General features: G+C 51.0%; 1 long non-coding RNA gene across 3 annotated transcripts; it reads right to left on the bottom strand.

Moving 5' to 3' along the window:
• Nucleotides 1-550: 550 nt before the first annotated feature.
• On the bottom strand, nucleotides 551-7,548 carry LOC104651325 (uncharacterized). Of its 3 annotated transcripts, none has more exons than XR_012514842.1 (3): nucleotides 6,429-6,514; nucleotides 5,997-6,333; nucleotides 551-5,190 (listed from the first exon to the last, which is right to left on the bottom strand). It is a non-coding gene; the product is annotated as an uncharacterized LOC104651325 (long non-coding RNA). The 3 variants fall into 3 exon arrangements; XR_012514843.1 differs by having other exon boundaries at nucleotides 551-4,956; nucleotides 5,071-6,333; XR_012514841.1 differs by having other exon boundaries at nucleotides 551-6,333; nucleotides 6,429-7,548.
• Between the last annotated feature and the right edge of the window lie 262 nt (nucleotides 7,549-7,810).

Raw genomic sequence — 7,810 nt, forward strand, 5'->3', positions numbered from 1 at the left:
GTGAGCATGTACTTGGGCAGTTCAAGGTTCAGTAAGGAAGGAAGCCAGTGTGGCTGAAGAGCGGGGACAGGACAGTGGAGGTAGGAGGTGCCAGCAGGGAAGGGTCCAGGCGTGAGAGCACAGTGGGAGAACCCCGGAGGACATGGCGAGGTGTCAGGGCGAGATGGAGGGGCTTCTGGTCTGCTCAGTTAGGCTAAGTGATGTTCTGACTTACATTTTTTTTTTTTTAATTGGTGCTCATGCCTGTAATCCAAGCACTTTGGGAGGCTGAGGTGGGAGGATTGTTTGAGGACAGGAGTTTGAGAACAGCCTGGGCAACACGTAGGGTCCCTACAAAGAATACAAAATTAGCCAAGCATGATGGCATACACCTGTAGTCTCAGCTACTCAGGGGGCTGAGGTAGGAGAATCGCTTGAGCCCAGGAGGTCAAGGCTGCCGTGAGCTGTGATCACACCAGTGCATTCCAGCCTGGGCAGCAAAGCAAGACCCTGTCTCAAAAAAGTAATAAATAAAAATTGCTATAAAAGGCACATAAGATAAAAGTCACCATTTTAGTGATTTTAAAGTGTTTAATTCAGTAGATTCATAATGTTGTACAGCTATCTCCGCTTTCTAATTCCAGAATACCTTCATCACCCCAAAGAGACTCTTAGTCTGTGCACAGTCACTCCTCGTCCCCCCACCCCCTAGCCCCTGGCAATCACTTTCTGTGTCTGTGGATTTGCCTATTCTGGGTATTTCATATCTATGGAATCCTACAAGTCTTTAGTGATAGTTTCTTTTTCTCAGCAGATGTTGTCAAAGTTCATCCACGCTGAAGCGTTGGAGCACGGGCCGGCCCTTTATCCTTTGCCATGGCCAAGAAACAATCCATCACGTGAAGACACACATTTTATTTCTCCATGCATCAGGTGATGGACATTTGAGTGGTTTCCACCTGACTCACTTTGTGAAAGAATCTCTCTGAGTCCTGCATGGAGGCCCAAAAGGGCAGAGCCAGGAGACCAGGGAGGATGTAGTTGCAGGAACCCCAGGGATGAAAGTGAGAGCGGGAGGCGGTTGTCTGCAGGTGAGTAATGGCAGAGACCAGAGGTGCAGCCAATGAGGGGTGGGCCTGGGGCCCACAGGGCATGTTTTCTGTCAGTCCTTCCTCCATAACGATGTGCTCTTTAGGAGCCGAGTGACGGTGATCTGTGGATGAGCAGCCTGGGTTGCCCCTGTCCCCAGCCTCTTCAACCTGATGCAAGTTTGCGTTCTGTGCTCTCTTTCTTTGGAAGAAGGATTGACTCCTAAGTGGCATCTGGAGAAGGCAGAGCTTCCTGCAGGGACCTGGATAGGGTATTAATAGTGACTTTCCTCTGTGGGGTGTGGGACCAAAGCAGGTCAGGAGGATGGGCTCCAGCTGGGAACCAATCCAGAAGTGACCACAGGCTGCTGCTGATGGAGCCTTCAAGGCCTGCTCTTCCCTGGGCCACAGTGGGGATTGCTTTCTGCATCCTGCTGAGAAAACACTGCATAGAACAATTCCTGAAATTAAGGGCCATCCGCTGGGTTATTTTAAACCAAAGAGCTGAAGCCTCCTTCAGTAGAGGGAAATTGATTAGAGCCTGAGCTTCAAAAGCATTTTGAGTCAATGTCCCTCCTGCAATAGTAAAGCCTGCATTATTTTACTAAGAAGGAAAACTTTTCTATGTGTTTTGCAGGTAAAATGCCTGTCCTGAAGGATCCTTTCTTTCATTATCTTTATCTCCTTAAAAAAATTTTAAAACATTTTTTTCTTATTTCAAATGGCGCACGATCTTACAAGAGATTAAAAAATTACAAAATTAACTAGCAAAAAGTTAAATTCTTCCTAATGCACACAGCAAGGGGCTTCGGTTTCCTTCCTGTGTGTACCAGCATTCTTATTGGTATGTTATGTTTTTATTAGCTGCTTTGGAATCTGAGGCTGGTTGGTTTCATCTGCATTTCTGTCTGACTTTCAGCTGTGAGCTCACCCTAATTATAGCTCGCTATCTAGAAAAAGCACAGAGACTGCTATGGAAGCTGCAGGCTTCTAGGTGATAATATGACCTAGTAACATCATGAGCTGGTCTGGAACCACTCACACAGACCCCTCCAATCACTGAGAGCCCAGGGCTGATGGAGCAAATAGAATATATCACAATGCCAGGAGGGCTCTTAAAAGAAGTCTCAGACAAGGAGTCTACATCTGCAAACTCCATTTTTCTTGAATCCCAGCTGAATGGTGACTCATTAATGCTTCCACGTTGCATTCTAACACCCAGAGCTGCCCCAGTTCTAATCTGTGACTCACAGTTACCTTGGTCATCACGCGTACGGGTGGCCCTGCCCATGGACACGTCCATTCTCTCTTCCAGGCCGGCAGGTTTTCTCCAGGTTGGTTCACTTTTTTTGTACTTATTTCTGCATTTGCCCCAAGAAGGTTTTTAGAAACCGAAATGGAGTCATCAAATTGCTCACAGTGGCCAAACCTTGCCCAAAAGTCAAAGCTGTGAAGCACTGCACTAAAGCATTCTTGGAAAACCCGTGGATCCCCAAGGAAAGGAATGGATGAAGTTGTGAGCAACAGGGGTGGTGGCCCTGAGGGTGGGTGCCCAGGGGAGGAGGCAACCATTTCCTTTGTCTTTCCTCCATTCTTCCTGGATGCAATTCTCCACCCAGGTTTTCTCTGTGGGGCCAACTCTCTGCCCAAGGAGGGGGTTGCAGCATTTCCTGACCCAGTGCAGGTGGCTCACCTTTCCTCTGCCAATAGGGCCTGGCAGCAAAGGCTGCTCAGACAGCCAAGGAGGGCATCTTTGCATGGTTCTGAGATGAAGACCGTATTTCTCAGAGCAAATCCACTTGCAGAAGCTGCGATGACCTACATGTTGTTGGATCCAGCCATTCAACAGGTGCCTCTGTTTTGACTTTAGGGATGGAAATCCTTCCAAGCATGCCAAGAGGAAAGGTAACATTGCAGATGCACTGGCTTTGAAGTTGCTGTGCTGGTTGCAATCCTGCATCTGTCTCTTCCTGGTGGGGTGACCTCAGGCCAGTTGCTTGGCCTCCCTGAACCCCAGTTTTGTAGTGTGCAAGATGAGGACAATATTGCCTTGGGGGTGACTTCAAGGACTGAGAAAGAGATATATATATATATATATATTTTTTTTTTTTTTTTTTTCTTATTTGAGACAAAGGTCTTTGCTCTGTCACTGCAGCCTCAACCTCCTGGGCTCAAGCAGTCCTCTCACTTCAGCCTCCTGAGTAGCTGGAACCACAGGCATGAGCACCATGCCTGGCTAATTTTTCAATTTTTTGTAGAGACAGGGTCTCATGGAATTACCCAGGCTAGAGGGAGATAAATTCTAAGCTTACTACAGCACCTGGCTTATACGAAGAACTCAGAAATCAGTGATATTTACATTACATGTTTATAGTTCCTAACGTGGATATTAAGTTAGCCTCACTTTTGCCACATCTTCCAAGTGTTCAGATCTCCTACTTGTCTTCCTCCCCCTCCATGAACCCTCCTTAGGTTCCCCCTCAATGATTTCCATCTCCTCTGTTGTCAGTTTGTCCCATTCCATAGCACTCCAATGAGCTCTCCATATTCCTCCAGTAGGACACTGTGAGCATTTCTTGTGCATTAACATTGTTTCATTAAGAGTGGGCAGGCGGCCTTAGAAGTGGTTCAGTGGTAGTTTGAGATACTGGGTAAGAGCACAGATTCTACAGCAACACTGCTGGGTTCAAATCCTGACTGGGCTGCTTAACCCCAATGCAATTTAGTTTCCTTATCTGTGAAATTGGTTCAATAGCAGTTCCTCTCTCGTAGAGCTGTGAAAAGGGATTAAGTGAGATCCATTTAGACCCATGCCGGAACTCATGTGTGCCGTGTAAGTGTTAGCTGTTATTATTTCCACCTGTGTAATTTTGGTAAGTTAGCTTCTCTTTGTGAACCTCAGTTTTTCTCCTCTGCAAACCAGTAGTCATGAAATGTAATCCTCTGGGCTGTGGAATGAGATGAAGTGCTCAACACGTGGGCACAGTGCTGGGTGCATGGTCAACACTCAGTCCTGGTAGTGGTTGTTTTTGTCAGCTCCTGGGGCTGGGAACCCTGCCTTGGTCAAGCTGGGAATATATTTTCCAGAATCTCCTTTTTTGGGGAGTTCTGTTAAGACTTGGCCCATTTAACAAACAAAATAACAAAACTTCTAGTTAGAGTTGAACTGCAGATCAATCATAGCTGATACTTTTTCAGTATAAGCATATGCCACATATTACATGGGACATACTTATGCCTAAAAAATTATCCACTGTGGATCCACAATTCAAATTTAGTGGGACATCCTGTATTTTACATGACAAACCCACAAGAGGAGCTAGTGTGAGTCTCAGAAGATCGATGGATGGAGGCAGAGGTGCTCTGGGTCCCAGCGTGTCTTCTCTCTCCTCTGCTCTGGCCCTGCTGTGGCTCCCCTGGGGTCCTGGCTCCACAGGTGGACATGCTGGGCTTATTGAATCCCAGCATGTTCTGTGCAAATTTCCTCAACAATTGTCCAGAGTCTGCCCCCTCTCGGCAACCCCACAGCTATTGCCCTGGTCCCTGCCTCACTCTGGGTGCCATCCGCCAGCTGTTCTCTACACAGCACCCAGAGAGATCCCTTTAAAGGTGACACTGCTGGCCAGGCGCGGTGGCTCATCCATGTAATCCCAGCAGTTTGGGAGACCGAGGTGGGCGGATCACCTGAAGTCAGAAGTTTGAGACCAGCTTTGCCAACATGGTGAAACCCCGTCTTTACTAAAAATGCAAAAATTAGCTGGGCATGGTGGCGTGTAGCTGTGGTCCTAGCTACCTGGGAGGCTGAGGCAGGGGAATTGCTTGAACCCAGGGGTCAGATATTGCAGTGAGCTGAGATTGCGCCATTGCACTCCAGCCTGGGTGACAGACTCTGTCTCAAAAGAAAAAAGAAAAAACAAACAAACAAACAAACAAAAAAACAACTAAGTGCAGAGGTTAATGCCTTCCCAAATCCTATAGCTGCTGAGTATAAGTGGAAGCTCACCTTTTCCCCTTTCTTCTCGAACAGGGCTTGAGAAGATGGGCCATGGCTGGCCTGGGCCTCACGGGGGCTTCTGTGGGCCAAGGCCTTGGCGTTCCTCCAGCCCGGGGCTAGAACAGTTTCCTATGGAGGAATGACATCCAGGCCTTCACCCTCCAGGTCAGCTGTGGCTGCCAGCCAAGGTGACGGCGTGGGCAGCAGCCACGCATTCCTTCCCTGCTTTTGGCCCGGTGTCCCCGGCACTCAGGTCTGGAGTTCAGTCCAAGTGTTGAGACACAGGTGCGCAGCTCAGTGCGGCCTTAATTCACCCTCTGGTGGCCTGGGCTCCGCCTGCACCTCATTAACCCCGGGCTCCTGGTTGTGTTCCAGACACTGCAGCCTGACACTGTGGGCGGGCGAGCAGTTTGTGATGGAAGGCCACCTTCTGAACCGAGAAAGCCTTGACCTGAGGAGGGGCCTGCCTTTCTCTGGGCAGCTTTTGCTCAGCATTTCAGGGTGGCCGATTCCCCTGGGACTGAATTCATGCCCGACACGATGGTGTCCGGCAGCTTCACGTTTCTCCATGTTTGCAAGCCGTTCTTTGGTGGGAGAAAAAGATAATTTTTCCTTCCCCTACTCCCATTCCCTTTTCTTAGTTTCTCTCCTTGAACTACATTTTGAGCTAAGTGAAGGTCTCGGGTTGGCCTTTAGAGGGAGTAAATCCTCTGAGAGCCTCAGGTACCTGAGAGGCAGAAATGAGGGTGTCAGGCCCCGGGGAGCAGGTGCCACCAGCTTGCCTCCTGCTGGGAAAGACATTTCTGTATCTTTGGCCCATGAATTATATTTACTTCTCAGCTAGCTCTAAATGAGTATTTAGGGCTTTATCTCTCTCCCATATGCATGATTGCCTGCGATATAGGACAGCGGCCCTGGGTGGGGTCCTGGCTCACCTGCTCTCCAGCTGCGACTGGATCCAACACTCACCCAGCCCCTTCCTGAGGTGCCTGCAGGACTGGAGTGGAGACATGGGTAAGAGAATGAGCACGCAGGTGTCCGGGAAGCAGTTTCTGAAGGCACATGGTTTGTCCTTGCCATCTCTTTGATTTTACTTAGTGTTGGTGTGAATTTCCAAGGCACGTCATCAACCACTTCTGATAAATGAGGAACTGGAGGCTGGCTCATGGTTCCCCAGCGCCGGGAGCAAGAACAGGGTGGACATCCAAGTCTCCTGGATTCCCAACTCCGTGCTTCGTGCCTGTTGCATATTTGGGACAAAAAGCCACCTGCCTGTGGGATTAACAACAGTCGAGGTTATGATTGACATCATCCCTTAGTGAGTGCCCAGGTCTGGCCAGCTGGGCAGCTGGGCCTGGCTCTCTCACCTTGGATCATTTCAACCCATTCTGTGGACCGGTCAGGTGAAGTGAGGCTCATGGGGCCGCCGGCTGCTTTCCAGGGTGCAGTTGCCGAGAGCGTGGATGGGGCTTTCCTGAGCCACAGCCTCCACAGCGCGTGCTGGAGGAACCCCCGCGTGGAAGCCAAGGGCGCCAGAGGCAGAGCTGGAGGTGCGGTGTTGGTGATCCTGGGGAGGCGTGTCGGGGGCTGGGTGGGTGCTGGGAGAGAGGAAAGGACTGGAGCCACCAGGAAGAGCAGCCAGCTGTGGGAGTCAGAGGCTGCAGGCGTGCGAGGCTTGAGGGCCAGTCACAGTGCTCTCTGAAGCAGGGGAAGGGAGGGCCGGCCAGGAGCCCCTCATGGTCCTCTCCAGCACGCTGCAATCTTCGTTCTCTCTCCAAATGGGCGGGCGCCCCGCAGCTGGCCGGCCCGCTGTGGCGCAGACTGCGTTTCTCTCGTTTGAGCTCCGCATGAGAGACGCTCAATAGATGCTGACAGGCAAGTTGGAAGGTACGAGGGAGTCCTGGGTTTTTTTTTTTTTTTTTTTGGAGGCGTCTTAAAGGGTAGATGGCTTCCTTTCTGCTCTGTGCCTGTCCCCAGCTCAGCCCCCTACTGGGGGTCCCAGGCCCGTCCCCTTTCCTCCTCTCTTCCTCCCTGCAGCTTGTGATTAGGGCTCCCTCCCAGAGCACCTGGCCCTCTCTCCCCCTTTGCACCCAGGCCCAGCTCCAACAGCGCTTCTCTCCTGGAGGGGTCTGTCAACGGGGTGGCCCGCCACCTCGCTCCCCACGTCCACCAGCCCCTCCCGGCCCACCCAGCCTTTCTCAGTCCCAATAGCCCTCGAAGGTCTTGGGAGAACTGGCCTTTCTCCCGGAAGCTGGAGTTCACGAACAGCTTAATGAAGATGAGACATGTGCAAGGTTCCTCGCAAAATGGGTCACAGCTCTGCAGGAAGAGAAACGAAGAGCAGGCGGTCACTGCGATTCTCAGCTCCACAGGGACAAATCAGACTTGCCTGGATGTCCCTGCAGAGCCAAGAGCCAGAAAAAAGTCGAGGACGCTGCTGTTGCTTAACGCACACGGTTGTCCCCAGCTCCACCCCAGAACAGCCCAAATTCCCCAGATTGCTGTGGAGAGAGTCAGCCTGTGTGAAGAGGGATTGAGCAATGCCGGGCCGCCCAGAGTCCCTGCCCCGGCAACGGCCGAGCGGCCTGAGCATCCGGGGTCAGATCGGAAGGCGGTTAAGGGAAGATGGCTCTTTCCTTTTGGGGTATAGTGGGACAATGTTCGTGGTGGGCAAAGGTCCCTTCACATTGCCCATCCTGCGGCAGTGGGTAGGGGGATGGTGGTGGTTCCAGCTTGGGCTCATGACGTC

Source organism: Saimiri boliviensis, chromosome 18 (genome assembly GCF_048565385.1).
Source record: "Saimiri boliviensis isolate mSaiBol1 chromosome 18, mSaiBol1.pri, whole genome shotgun sequence".
NCBI lineage: Eukaryota > Metazoa > Chordata > Mammalia > Primates > Cebidae > Saimiri > Saimiri boliviensis.